Raw genomic sequence first — 15,981 nt, 5'->3', positions numbered from 1 at the left:
GTGTGCGCAGTAGGAAAATTACTGGTAATATGGTCACCACACCATTTCCTAAGAGACCTTACTAGTGACCCTCATGTCCATATTCTGTTGCTCTGCTGGCAAGAGAGGAGGGGACCAGACAGAATATTCTGTTGATGCACCTCGACTACTAATATAGTAATTAGTACTTCATACATTTGGTGCTATACAGATAATCATTTAAATTATCATTTAAATTATCATTTAAATGATAAAAGAAGCTACCTTTATCTCCAAAGGGAGTGCTACTGTAGATGGACATTGATTTATTTGACCAAGTTTAAACAAGACAAGTTATAATATGTTGACTTGCACTGCAAGAGATAATGTGTTACCTAAACCCCATATTCTGAATGCAAATACAAATAAGAGTGTATACTGTGTGTCAAAATTGGAAACAATGGGTTACAATTTTCTCAGTATAAATTATTCTAGTTATTTAATAATATGAGAAGCCCCCACTGTGTCTTGCTTCAGGACCCAGCCATTTCTAAGCAACCAGGACACTGCACCACAATAGCTGCCATAGGGGATCATGTTTACAGAAATTGCCTAGAAATGGTTACTAAGCAGCATAGGCACTCTTTTACTAAATGGCCACTATCTATCATACCATCTGTTATAAAGCAACCAAAATGCTCCTAAACTGGGCTGCCATGGTTCATCACGGTGCAGCCAAGATGCACGGTTTGTACATGCAACTATTCAGCTGCAACTTAATCTCTAGACGGGCTGTCTGTGTGGTCAGCGGTGATTGGTAATAAAAAAATTCAAGCTCTTGCATGCTGTCACAAAGCAGCTGGTAAAGGTGTTGTCAGCACCTGCAAATGTCAAAAGTACAAGAAATAGTGAAACCGTTACTAATACCTATAATTAATATATGATGGACAGTATACATCAAGCACATTTATTAAAAAACTACAGTATAAGAAAAATCAAAAGGTATAGAAAGCAACCACTAGCTAGGTATTAGATGTATTGGTATATTAGGGTTATTATAGAATTTACAAAAGAGGAAAGGGACTGTTTTCGGGAACGCACAAGAAGAGGTTTCTTTAAAATGTAACTTTTAATGTTCAATATTCTAAGACTCCCTTATACATTTTTTATGGGAGGTAACAGTGAAATTTATAAGAATTAAAAAATAAACATATAGACGTACATACACAGATTGTGTATCAAGGTGATAATAAAGAAAGAAAATTGTGTATTAATGACACACAATCAACACACACAATCAACATTTAGCTGACAGACATTTCAGTTGACATTTAACCGACACGTGTTTCACTGGTTACCCAGCTTTCCAGGCCTTTCAAGGCCTTGAGAAAGCTGGGTAACCAGTGAAACACGTGTCGGTTAAATGTCAACTGAAATGTCTGTCAGCTAAATGTTGATTGTGTCGGCATAGGAGAAAAATAGAATAAAATTTCCAAAGTGAAATATTGATTTTTTTCCAGCAGAAGGCAGCAAATACTCACAAATAGGAGTTATGTTATGTTGGATATGAGATGCTGTTCATGTTAGGAGATCTATAGGAGTTTAAACACCTTTTTTGCCACCTAGCATAAAATATTTGGCAGATGATATTTAAGTGTTTTGGGTCTTCCTGCTACAATAACAACAGGAATACCCAATAGACAGCAAAGCCCCTATGTATATTTTATGAAGTGTGAGACACACAGGAATATACTATAGATGGTGTGATACACACAGGAACAAGAATATTTGATAGGTGGCAGTTAAGCCATATGCTTGCCTCATGCACAGTATATGGTGTGGTTTGAAACACAATTTTAATTGGACCAATTGAACACTGACACATGTCCCACTAAGTACTGGATATTATGCCCCTGATAGGTGGGGATAATAACAGAATATCAGGGCTGTGTAACAAACTCCATAGTATCTCATGTGGAAACTACTAGCCCGGATTCATTATATAATAATAAAGATATAATCCAGGGCTGGTAAACCCTCCATTACCGACACCAATCTATGCTGAATAAATTAGACATTTTTCAGAGTGACATTAATATTTTAATACACAATTTTCTTTCTTTATTATCACCTTGATACACAGTCTGTGTATGTACGTCTATATGTTTATTTTTTAATTATTTTAAATTTCACTGTTACCTCCCATAAAAAATGTATAAGGGAGTCTTAGAATATTGAACATTAAAAGTTAAATTTTAAAGAAACCTCTTCTTGTGCGTTCTCGAAAACAGTCCCTTTCCTCTTTTGTATATTCTATAATAACCTCTGACTGTTGGAAACAGCACCCCCACAAATAACAAAAGATATATTCTGGGGATATAAAACCTTCCTAGGTACCTTAAAAATAAGCTAATATCTCTCTTATATTAGGGTTATGCAATATCCTTCTGGCTCCTATATTAGCCAGTGTTTAAAGTAGGACTTTCTCCATTGTGTGCATAAAGGATCCAATTTCAAGAGGAAGGTATTACCTGTATGTGAATCTTGCATGCCCAAAGACTTCATTTAAGCAACCAAATTTACAGATGAATGGGCTGCAAGATCACTAGGTATCCAGAACACTGCGTAATGTTCCAAGGTAAATGGCAAAGTCCAAACAGAAGTCCAGTAGAGTAATAGGAGTCCAGATACAACACAGGTCTTCAACCTGTGGCCCTCCAGATGTTGTGGAACTACATGTCCCAGCATGCCCTCCGGTTTTTTGCCATGCTCTTATAGGAAAAAAATGTGGCAATGCATGTTGGAACATGTAATTTCACAACATCTGGAGGGCCACAGGTTGAAGACACATGAGATACAAGCTTAAAATGCTTTCCTGAGCTATCACCACAAAGCATCCTCAGGAGCTGTGTGGTTAGCTTATGGTAAATTACATGGATGGCTTAGTTATATCTTCAGTGTCCAGAGGTTATCTGCCCTTCTGTTTGTATTACTAGATACTAAGGAAGTGTCTGGAGTATCCTAACTTTTTAATTGCCTTGCCAGTTTTTGCTGTTTCCCAAACTGTTCTAACCCTGCATTGCCAGGACTTTTAATTCCGATATTCTCCAGTCCTTGTACCCTTTCTGGCTTCCTGTATTATTAGCTTCCACTATACCACTACAGAGGTCTCTTTATTAAGAACTGGAGATAAAAAAGTAAACAAAGATAAGGTCCCACCCAACTAGCTCATATCTGTCATAGCCTGTAGCATTGTAGTTAGGGTCTGATACTGTATCTCTGCCACTTTATCTCTTCCTTGAGATTAGTAAATAGACTTACAAGTTCCAACCTATCTCCTTGTCCTTTATTAAGTCCTGGCAATATCCTAGTAGTGGGAAAACATACTTTACCCAGGAATTGTTAGGTGTAGTGCTGACGGCGCTTCTGGTGTTCAGCCAGTTCCCGCAGCACAAGTCCCGGCTGTTGCTAGGCAGCAGTGACGATGCAACACTTCCGTTCCCGAACTTCCGGGCAGGGACGGCATCGCCTTGGCTATTGCCAGGTGTTCAGCATGCCACCCTCTGCCGGCACTACCTCTTTCCCAGCGGTTATCTAGGTGACAGGGATGCCCGGCAGATTCAGAGAGTAGTCATTGATGCAGCGTTCAGCTGCTTGTCATTAATAATCAGGGGCAGACACTCTGTGAGGAAATTTTTATAGGTTGTTCATTTGGGTCTCTCCGTCGCCGGATATAGAGTTTGTTTGGAGGCTCTGCTCTCACTCTGCTGTTGTATCCAGTACCTTTCATTTAACCACTTGTTGCCGGAAAACTCTGGGAGGCTACCCTGAAATACCGACTGGCTGCAACTCCCTTTTCCCTGCTAAGCAAGTACCACCTAGCTTTTCCATTTAGCTCTCTAGTGTTTGGAGTTAGCAGGTTCTGCAGTTCTCATTTGTGGTTAGCCCCACTGGGGTCCCTTTGCAGGCAGTGGCGTTAGACCACGCATGCTAATACTTGTACATACCTTAGTTATATTTTTGTCAGTCTATGTATATACTTTATGTGCTCACATCCGTGTAAGGATATACTTATATACCTAAGTTATATTTGTGTCAGTCTGTGTATATACTTTATGTTCTCTCATCTGTGTAAGGATATACTTTGTTCCTGCCTTTGTCTTGTCCTCACTGTCCCAATTAGGAACTAGGGTAATTTAGCTTATGTTATAGTAGGACTCATCCATCCCCACTAGTCTCTGTCTTGTGCCTGCATCTTGATTGTGGTGTTTCTTGTCATCTTTTTGTTCTGTCTCTGTGGGTTAGGCTAGGTGCTGTAGGCAGTGTAGGCCTCTCTCCTACTGGTAGCTGCTTGGATCCTTTGGGGTTAAGTTCACACTGCCACTTGTCGATGTAAGTCCTGGCGGCATACTAGTACTGGTAGACACATAGCGTCTTAAGGGAAAAGGGCTGTTATAGGCAAGAAGGCTCACTTGTGTGCTCTGTGGACTTAGGCCTGGGGGTCCTGGGTGGCTACCCAGAAGATGTCCAGAGGTCCATCAGCTAGGATTCCACACAGCCTGTCATCCGTTGCACACTGCTGCTAAATGTCCCCAGGAAGCCCTTACCAGGGTTTTTGACTCTCCTTCGGTGAGCATAACAGGAATGGGTATATCTAAATCTTGATACAAGAAACCTATATAAGAGATGAAAAAAAGTGAAAAATAAACACACAAGTAAATGCTGCAATCAGGTCTTTTGTTAAAAAAGTTCAACTTTATACTTTTCCGTATGTAGTACATCACAACTTGCACAATCTGACAATTTTTTTTCTGGTATTAAAACATCTTTGTTACAGCATAATAGACAAATTTCACATTGTGAGCTGATAATTTATACCCCTTTCATACTAGGAAGCGCTTGCAAGCTTGGTACACAATCCTGGGTGCGACTTGGCTTGGAAGCACTTTCACACTTACCGCCCGACACGGAATAAATCTGTGCGGTGGGTAGTCAAGGCCTTGGTTTAAATCCCGGAACATTGGAGCCAGGACTATCTTTCAGGGCTCTTTCACACTGACCTATTTCCAAGGTTGTTGCACATTCATGTGCAATAACCCAGGAAATATTTGTCAGTGTGAAAGGGGTATGACTAGATTCACCAGAAACAGGCAATTTATTTGCATCCTAGCCACTAATTTATTTGTTTATTACCATTGCAAAAGTAAAAAAAGAAAAACTTTGGATTTATACATTTCATTGTATTCTTGTCCAGTATTATCACATTGCATATGATTAACACTTTCTATACAGTTTTGTCTATTTTATTGATGGATTTATTGATCTTATATCTTCTCAATTTAATACAAGGTTATATTTACTAATATGGGAGTTCTATTTCACGTGGGATGGTACTGTGGGCAACCATTTAGATAAAACATAGAATCATATAATTTGACAGCAGATAAGATACACTTGGCCCATCTAGTCTGTCCCTTTTTAAACATGGTACCTCAAACCATATTTGATCAATAAGGATATCAATATGCCTATCCCAATCATGTTTAATTTGCTCTGCTATTCCACTTATCCACTACTCTTTCTGTGAAGTAAGTTTTCTTAATATTTCCCCTAACTCTTCTTCCTTCTAGTTTCAGTGCATGTCCTCATGCCCTGTTGCTCTCTTTCTGTGGAGAATGTCTCACTCCTGTACCTTGTTAATACCCTTGGTATGTTTGTATCATATCTACCATTTCCCTTCTCTGCTATAAACTATACATATTAAAATCTTTTAGTCTTTATGGGTAAGTTTTATGATTTAGGCAATGCACTATTTTAGTTTCTCTTCTTTGTACACTCTCTAATATATTTATATTCTTCTGGAGATATGGCCTCCAGAACTGGACACAGTTTTCTAGATGAAGTCGTACCAATGACCTATACAGTGACATTATTATTTCTTTCTTTCTACTGTGGATTTCTATCCCTATGCAACCAAGCAATGTTACTCTCTATGCACATGTTACACCACCCCCACCTTCAGTACATATGGTTTTGTCCTTTAAAAAAATGAGTTTGCATTTGCATAGTGCCAAACACCATATAAACTCACCATTGCTTCAAACCTTTAGGTGGCGATATCCCTATCCCAGCTAGGGTGGCCAATCCCTGGATTTGCTATTAAAAAATGCTCAATCCCGTGGGTTCCTGGGATACCTGGGATTGAGCCATCCTAATTTCTGTGCATTAATTTCAATAAATTATGACCCCCTCCAAACCGGCCTCCCCACAGGTTTACTCAGATGGGCCAGGTGGTTAGTGTTACAGGGAGCAGAGAAATTCATCCAGGAGAGGTGCAGCCAGCAGCAGGTTTGCGGCCGGAGAGTAGCCGAGGGTGCATAGGTGCGGCCAGGACCAGTGCAGAGATTGGAGAGGTGCTGCAAATGGGCTCGTCTTTATCCAACCTTAACTAATATGTAACTATGACCACTACACGCCGTGCTGCTGAAAGCCACACAGCTCTGGATGTGCGCAGGCTAGTCCCAGAGTCCCGTGATTAGCAGCTCCAATCCTGGAATTCAAATACCGGCAATTTTAGGGCCAAACCACAGGATTCTGCCTATGTCAATCCCGGGATTGACCACCCTAATCCCAGCTATATACCAATTCACTCTCTGCCTAATGATTGTGGTGTTTCTACCCATAGAGTATGTGGTTATTGTATGACATTTTGAATGTTATTGTGTTAAGAATTTTCCAATTATATACATTTGGCGGTAGATTTCTTAGTTTGAAACTAGTTGCCTGAAAAGCAGCATACTGTATGGATAAATAACGGAGACAATTAATAAAAAAAATTATAACATTTGCTTAGACCACAATACGGAATAGTTACTTTCAATAAAATCATTATATTACCAACATTTTTTAAGTGTTCAGTTGAATTAGGTGATTGAAGAAGTCAGCAGCAGAATGTGAACAAACTATTGCTTATTCCTTTTATCTAGAAAATTCCAGTTCTTTGGACATGGACAGAGGACAAATTCAGTACTCACGAATCTCATTTAAAACAAAGTAAATAGAGTTAAAATGTATTATGTTGGACTCCTGTGTATTCCACAAATGGAGTACAAAAATGTAATACTGTATACATTTTTTATTTTCTCTTCTTGATCACAACAAACATGCTAAACAAAAAAATACACTTGGGTATAGTTATCCATTAAGGTCAAAACTTCTGAATCCTTGTATATGTTTTTAATATGTTACAGTGACATCTATGAAAATGTCTATAAGGTTTTCTGAAATTCCCCAGTGTTTAGCTAAGATATGAAGGGCTAATTGAGGAAATGTTGTGGTAGGGGCCCGTGCTTAAGGGTTGTGGGCAGTTACAACCAGGTGAGACATTCTAACACAGAGGCCAATCTGAACCTGCACATGAGCCCCCTTCTCTCTTAGGGCAGTATTCAATGAGAATTTTGATGGTGTGCAGCGAATCCTGTTTTAGGATTCGCTGCACATTCGCCACTGCCCGCCGCATTCTGGAGCCTCGCCGGCTCCAGTATTCAATGAGTCAGGGGCTCACTGCCCCTGACCGGTGAATTTTAACTCCTGCGGCGATGCCGCAGGGAGCCTGAGGACGGTGGCAGGCAGGGAGATGGAAGTCTCCCTGCCTGCCCCAGAACATTTGTGGGGGGGAGTTGGGCTCCCCGGGAGCCAGGCAGCACAGGCTGCCCCCCGGGATAGCCAACAGGGGAACGGGTATTCACTACACACAATCGTGCATATGTAATGATTGGGTGCAGTGAATATATGAATATCTAATGAGCGGCTCGGCTCCCGGCCCCCTGCTGGCTGCTGTGTAAAAAAAAAAAATATATATATATATATTTTTTTTATTAAATATATATTCATGTGCTTACAGCACTTGAATAAAAATAGCATGCCCCTCCTCAGAATAAAATTCCTGTTTTTTTTACACCAAATGTAAAAAAACAAAACACTTTATTTTAAAAGTTCACATTCCACTTCACCATAAAAAGATAGCGATTGCTACTCAGTGAATCATGGCGGTAAAAACCTTGAAATGTATTCGCCATCTGGTCATTGAATAGGGTGATTCACCGTTTTAGTCAAAAAATCGCCGTACAGCACGAAAATAGCACAAAATCACCATAAAACATGGCGAATCAGCCTCATTGAATACTGCCCTTAATGTGCCTCTGTAGCTAATGTATTTAATTTTAATCAGCATAAGCTGCTTGTGCGCCTGATTCACATACTGATCATGGATTTAACAAACAAAAAAAAATTACTTGTACAGTTCATGAGCTATTTAGCCAGGTATAAGTATATTTTTCATTTTTAAGGTTAGAAATCATTTTTAAAATGCTTGTTAAAAATTTGCTCTAATTTTGTACTTTTAAGTGAATTTAAACATTGCCGAATACAACTCAAATAAACAAACCAGCTATAATTATGTCTGACTGCTTTGTGTCTGACTTTCAAACTCGGTTCCTTTACAATTGCTGAGTTTTATGTTTAACATGGTGCAAACATCTGGTTCTGACTTTTTTAGAGGTAGTGCTTATTTGAAGCCAAAGGCTTTAGACTTTTAGTGAGCTTGAATGCTAATACATTAGCCGACTCCAATAATCAAACATACAGTAAGTTGGCTCTCATTACATTCTGGCACATGTATATGACTCTAATAGTGTTACAATGTATATTTTGACTGAACCTCATATTATGGGGGAAATGGGGCCCACCAAATATTTCCCTTGTGCCTCCCTGGGCCAGTTCAACCCTATCATAAGTGAATATTTTTTATCCAATTCTGTATTTATTGTTATTAATATATATTTTTAAAGAAAAGTCACAAATATCCAAATGCACCATTTTGCATTAAATAAATTATATATAAGGAAATTTAATAGAACTGTACCACAATAACACATCATTTGTGAACATTGGTAAACCTACTGTAACACAGGAAAGGGAAAGAATCAATGTATAGACAAATTATAATCAATATTGTAAGTGGGAAGCCTGGCATGAATTCCAATCTTGTAATGAGTTTTAGTTCAAGACCTTCTGTTCTATAACTGCACTTGGAAACTTATTTTGATTACCCTAGTGAACAAGGATCAATGTGCACAGATTAAAAGACGTTAACATCACAATTTACTATTTAAACGAGAGTAATCAGTTACCCATTTTTTTATTCTTTGTCCTACAGTATATTATGTAATATTTCCCCCTTGTGTTCAAATATAAAAAAATCCCCATTTATGGATGCAAATTTCACTTGCTAAATGAAACAATATTTATTCATATGCTAATATAGCTGAAAAATATTGCTTGATGATTCAGTATTTAAATGTTTGAATTATCTAAATCCATCTTTATAGAGGAGCTGTCACCTTAGTTACAGTGTGTTTAATAATTTGCATATTGAGATTTTATTGTGTCAGAATAAAGGCGGAGTGGAAAGATTTTTTTTTAAATAATCCTACACTATAAAATTTAAGTTAAATAAATAAGCTGCTCAGAAGTGACAGGCCTTTTTTAAAGGCAGCATATAGGAGTGGCAAATATATTTTATTTATTTTAGGACAGACATTTATTAATGGAATTGTCAATTCTTAATATCTTCAGTGAAGACATGCCTGTTTACAATTAGAATTATATGCTTATTATATTTTTACTTCTTTTGTTTCATCATGCTGGGATTTCTGACAGTTTTCTAAAAAATAATATATATATATATTTGTATATAGAAGGACCAGAAGAAATCAACATTCTTTTTAACGATGAAACTTAAACAAATTGGCTGAAGAATAGGGAACAGAGAGCTGTGGTAAATGGAACATTTACAAATTGGGCTAAAGTTTTTGTCAATGGTCTATGCTGGGGCCACTTATTTTTAACATATTTATTAATAACCTAGGCAATGGCCTATTTAGCAAAGTGTATTTTTTTGCAGATGATACTAAACTATGAAAGGTAATTATATTGGATCAGGATGTAGTCTCTCTGAAGACTTAAATAATCTGGAGGATTGGGAAGCTAAATGGAAGATGAGGTTTAAAATTATAAATGTAAGCTTATGCATTTTGGGAGCAGGAACAAGAGTATGATCTATAAATTAAATGGGGAAAATAAAGGGGAATTGCCAATAATGAAGGATTTGGGGTTTCTCATTGACAGTAGATTTAGCGGCGTTGCCTAATGTCAAGGAACAGCAGTGAAGGCAAATAAGGTAGTACAGAAGGAGCCCTCTCATCTGAGTTGCTCCTGGTGGGTCTGAGCGCCACCCCGTGCCATGGAATGTGGCGTCCATGCGTCAGACAGGTGCACACCACTTTACTGGCTATGGACATGCACCAGATCCCGGCAGCTGGCTGTTCGCAAGCAATGCAAACAATTGTTTCGGTACTTGTGTATTATCTGGGTTCCCGATTTTCTCATCTCATGCCACTACTTAAGGCATGCGATGCGATGCAATTTTTCATTGTAAAGACCCAATTTTTAATTGTATAGTCACCCATGGGTGATTTCATACCCCCACTATCCAACTACGCATGGAGTTGATTTTATATAGTGTGGCGAGCGCAGTGAGCCACCGAGCCCGAAGCGTGGAGAGCGGATGCGGATTACTTTACATGTATTCTGCGTCCGCTCGCCATGCTTCGGGCTCGGTGGCTCGCTGCGCTTGCCACACTATATTGAATCAACTCCATGCGTAGTTGGATAGTGGGTGTATGAAATCACCCATGGGTGACTATACAATTAAAAATTGGGTCTTTACAATGAAAAATCGCATCGCATGAATTGTATGCCACTATATTGCATGCGATGCGATGCGATGCAATACAATGAAAAAATCGGGCGCCCAGACATTACACAAGTACCATTGTTTCTTTATAGATACAATTAGACATAAAACATTTATATACATGATATATATATATATATATATATATATATATATATATATATATATATATACAGTACACACACAAAAAACATTAGTTGTAAATAGAAATAACAATGGTAGCAACAGGTTAATAGAAGCAGTGTCTGATTAATTAGTATGCAGACAGAGAATTGGCAATGATAAAAACCTGCTGGCGTTCCAGAATGAATATTGGTGAACCCTTTGTAAAATTGCTCTCCTCACTAACACAGGTTAATGCAAGCAAACAAACAGATTATATATCAATCAGTACTGGCTCTTGCATTGGCTCTTGCATTAGGATGAACAATCTCTGTGTTGGTGAAAGTCCATTTCCAATATGCTATCCCAGTTAATATGATATGCACTAATATATATTGTTAGTCATGCTAAATAGTTGTTTTTTGGTAGTAAGTTAGTAGCAAAGAGTATCTTGTCTGAATCTACCAGTGTACTCTGGCACAGAATGTTTAGTATTGGCACAAGTAAAGTAAGCAGACTCCAGGCTGGTGTCTTCCTTATAACCAGTGGCATAGCTATAGCTCCGCAGTCCCCGTGGTGGAGGGGAGGCACAGAGAACATGTTGGCGCCAGGGGTCTGCGGGGCTATAGTTACCGCAGTTACCCGCTGCTGTTTGGTGCCCTGCTGTCACAGTCCCATCTCTCCCGGCGCCGGCTCCTGTAGCTACAATGAAAACGGACACTTAGAAAATGGCTGCCCCCATACTGCAGACAGTTTTATGTCTGCAGTATGGGGCAGCCATTTTCTAAGAGTCCGTTTTCATTATAGCAGTAGGAGCCGGCGCCGGGAGAGACAGGACCGTGACAGCAGATGCGGCCGGTCAGGTACGCCGAGGGGAGGTGGGCGCCAAAAATCTGCGGCGGGGGGGCGAAATTTAGGTAGTTACGCCACTGCTTATAACTCACTGCATACCTCCCAACATGCTTCTGCACTTCCTTCTTTAATGTATGACTGCCATCACTGTGCTGAAGCACCTTTCTTATCAATTAACCTGTTTAACACAGGTGATGGCAATCATACATTAAGAGGAAAGTCCAGTACCAGAGCATTGTGTCCCTCCAGGAGAGGGTCATATTGGGAGGTATGCTCACTGTGACTTCATCCTTGTAGCATGCTGGTTATTTTAATATACACAAAACTAATGCTCCAGATTTTTATCTATTTCTCTAATAATAATTTAATGATTAATGAACAATACATGTGTCTAGTCCTCTAGTGTACTTATTGTATTTACAATTATACTGAGGTTGTCAATATAATTGTAATTCTAGATATGTGTTTGTTTTTCTTGAATTATGGTTTTTCATATTCATTTATTAACACAACTAATATAATAATTAGTGTCATCTAACAATATGTAACAGGTATGTAACATTCACATCCACTGCACTACAGATCCCAGCCTAACTCTGTTCCCCTTCAACCAACAAACTCCTGCATAATCTTCTGGAATGTCTTGCTTTAAATGTATGCAACATTAATAGCTAATTGTATTTGTTAGATTAATGTATATGTTGAAAGGTGCAAAGCAAGCCAATATTAGCATACCTCTTGGTTGCCCAATCAGACTAATTTATGATCTCTGTACAATTAGCATTTGAATCAGGTGGGCAAATTGTTTGGCCAGGCCTGGCTCTTAATTTGGGATAGTATTTCTCTAGGGTTAGAAGCAGCTTGCTGTTTGAACAAAGGGTGTTATTAACTAAGGGTGACATCTGAACAGTTAAAGAAACAGTTGAACAAACATTAAACAACCACTGTACGTAAAGATATACTGGAGAAAACCAGGAGTGAAGCAGAAGGACATAAAACATCATCCTCCCCTGAAAATTTAGCATTCAACATACTGCAGTGAGTTACAGTACCTGACCCAGCATCACCTACAGCAGGCATTCCTAACCACGGTCCTCAAGGCACACCAACAGTGCAGGTTTTAGTGATATCCAGGCTTCAGCACAGATGGTTTAATCAGAATCCCTCAGATACTAATTAAGTCACTTGTGCTCAAGCCTGGATATCTACAAAACCTGCAATGTTGGTGTGCCTTGAGGACCGGGAATGCCTGAACTACAGTCTGCACAGCCTGGACACTGAACTCCATGCTGAGCTAAATGCTGTCACACACGGCTTCTGGCTCTCTTATACACTAACTATATTTTTTTTTAGCCACTCCTTACTTCCAGTATAACCTTCTCACTGCTTATTCTAGGCCACACCAACTCCATTTTATATGGCTACTCTAAACAACTTTTGTACTGAAATATGGCTCCGCGTCCCTGTACCATACCAGTCTTCACTGTCAGGTCTCACCCCCTCTCAACTTCCACACCTCTCACATGCACCCACAACCTAATTCGTATCTCACCTGTCCCTTCTCTTCCTTTCTCCTGTACTCTCTGGAATGCTAGATCAATCTGCAACAAACTTCCAACTATTCACAACCTCATTTTCTCCAATTTTTTAACCTTCTCGCGATCACTGAAACCTGGCTTTCCTCATCTGAAACTACCTCCCCTGCTGCCCTCTCCTATGCAGGCCTCTCCTTCACACACTCGGTCAGACCTGGTGGCTGCCAGGGTGGAGGAGTGGGCATCCTCCTCTCCCCCAACTGCACCTTCTGTATCATTCCACCTGACCCTTCCCTCATATTCTCCACCTTTGAGGTACACACTATCCACCTCTTCTACCCCATTCACCTCCTTGTGTCTGTGATCTACGGCCCCCTTTGCCCCTGCTCCCTTTTCCTTGATAACTTTGCTGCATGGCTTTCACACGTTCTGGCCTCCGACCTCCTCTCTATCATCCTCGGTGACTTTAACATTCCTATTGACATCAATAATGCTGTCTCCTCTTTCCTTCTTGACCTTTTCGCCTTCTTTGGACTTTCACATTGGAACTCCACCCCCACTCAAAATCTCAGAGACTTCCTTGACCTCGTCTTCACCCACCATTGTAATCTCTCTGATTTCACTAATTCTTCCTTTCCACTCTCTGACCACAATCTGATCTCTTGCACCCTCTCATTCTCCCCTCTCCCCTTATTGCCCAGACCCACAGTCACCAGACACAACCTCGGGTCTCTTGACCCTACTATTCTGTCCTCCCTGGAAACTTTCCTCTCTCCTCTTGCACAACAAAGTAACATGATTTTTTTACAAAAATGTGCACGCTCTGCTGAACGCCTGGAGGGAATCTCACTTTCTGGCAGACATCCTCCATTTCAAGTTTATTCTCTTCTCCTACAGCACTGCTCTCTCCCTTGCCAAACAATCTTTCTTAAAATCGTTCATCTCATCTCAGTCCTCTAAGCCACTTGCTCTGGTTTCACCTATTCTTAAAAACACAACCTGGACCCTTTATCACCCACAAGCTACTGCCCTATTTCTCATCTCCCATTTGCCTCTAAACTACTTGAACTGCAGGTTTACAAGCTTCTCACCAGCTACCTCTTTGACCACTCCATCCTTGATCCCTCTAATCTGGCTTTTGCCCATTCCACTGAGACTGCCCTGGTGAAAGTCACCAATGACCTGCTCTCAGCCAAATACAGGGGCCACTTCTTTCTGCTTATGCTTTTGGACCTCTCTGCTGCCTTTGATACTGTGGATCACCCTCTCCTCCTCCACACACTCCAAAACATTGGCCTCTCTGGCACGGTCTTTGACTGGTTTTCCTCTTACCTCACCAACCATTCCTTCTCAGTCTCTGCCTCCCGAAACACCTCATGACCTTCCATCCTTCCTGACAATGTCCCTCAGGGTTCAGTCATTGGCCCCCTTCTGTTCTCCCTGTACACCTCTTCTCTGGGTGCACTCATTAATTCCTTTGGCCTCCAATACCACCTCTATGCTGATGACACACAAATCTACCTCTCCTCTCTTGATCTGTCCCCCACTGTTCTCTCTTAGGTTTCCAACTACCTCTCCCCTATATCCTCCTGGATGTCTGGGCGCTCTCTGAAGCTCAATATGGACAAAACTGAACTAATTATCTTTCCCCCACCCAGAGCCACACCCCATACTAATATCTCTATCACTGTTAACAACACCATCATCTCCCCCGTTCCCCAACTCCGCTGCCTGGGTGTCCCTATTGACCCCTCCCTCTACTTTGCACCCCACATCCAAGCCCTGACCCATTCTTGTCAGTTCTAGGTATGCAACATTGCTTGCATCAGGGCTTTTCTCTCACAGTGTGCAACTAAGCTTATCATCCACTCACTGGTCATCTCACGGCTCGTCTACTGCAATGTTCGGTACTTATGTATTATCTGGGCTCCCATGTTAAATGCATCCCATTTTTTCATACCCCTACTATCCAACTACGCATGGAGTTGATTTTATATAGTGTGGCGAGCGCAGCGAGCCACAGTGACCGAAGCGTGGTGAGCGGACGCAGTCTCATAAGAAAAACAGGAGCCCAGATATTACATAAGTACCCAATGTTCTCCTCACTGGTCGCACTCAATCTCAACTGGCTCCTCTCCAATCTGTCCTCAACTCTGTAGCCAGGCTTATCTTCCTCTCCCGATGCTCAAATTCTTTCACTCCCTTCAACAAAATCTGCACTGGCTCCCATTCCCCTAAAGAATCCTCTTCAAACACCTCACACTCACATACAGGGCCATCTCCAATTCCATTGCTCCATATATCACTAACCTCATCACCATTCATACTCCCTACTGCCCTTTGTGGTTGGCCAATGACTGTTGTCTTTCCACCACCCTGATCACTGCTTCCCATGCTAGAGTTCAGGACTATGCCCATTCTTCACCCCTCCAGTGGAACGCACTCCCTCGCTCCATTAGACCCAACCTTGCAAAGCTTCAAACAGGCACTAAAATCTCACCTATTCATCAAAGCGTACCCTTTTACTGCATAAACTAGTCCTGAGGCTGGTTCCAGGCCTGCTATCAAGCCACCTCCCACTTGCTTGCACCTCATGTAATCTGTCTCCCCTTTCTACTAGATTGTTAGCTCCTCAGTGCAGGGCCCTCTTCCCCCCTGTTGTCAAAGCTCTTTCCTCTTCACATTTCACTCACAGCTCTCCCATACTCAAACACTCAG

At 40.6% G+C, this 15,981-nt stretch overlaps 1 long non-coding RNA gene across 1 annotated transcript; it reads right to left on the bottom strand.

The window, feature by feature from the left end:
- Positions 1-621: 621 nt before the first annotated feature.
- On the bottom strand, positions 622-11,580 carry LOC146036645 (uncharacterized). Its single transcript, XR_014460894.1, has 3 exons — positions 11,519-11,580; positions 4,431-4,633; positions 622-839 (listed from the first exon to the last, which is right to left on the bottom strand). It is a non-coding gene; the product is annotated as an uncharacterized LOC146036645 (long non-coding RNA).
- Between the last annotated feature and the right edge of the window lie 4,401 nt (positions 11,581-15,981).

The sequence above is a fragment of the Crinia signifera genome, chromosome 9 (genome assembly GCF_055691185.1).
Source record: "Crinia signifera chromosome 9, ASM5569118v1, whole genome shotgun sequence".
NCBI classification, from domain to species: domain Eukaryota; kingdom Metazoa; phylum Chordata; class Amphibia; order Anura; family Myobatrachidae; genus Crinia; species Crinia signifera.
Note: the sequence above shows the minus strand (reverse complement) of the source record. Positions and strands in the feature narration are given on the sequence as shown.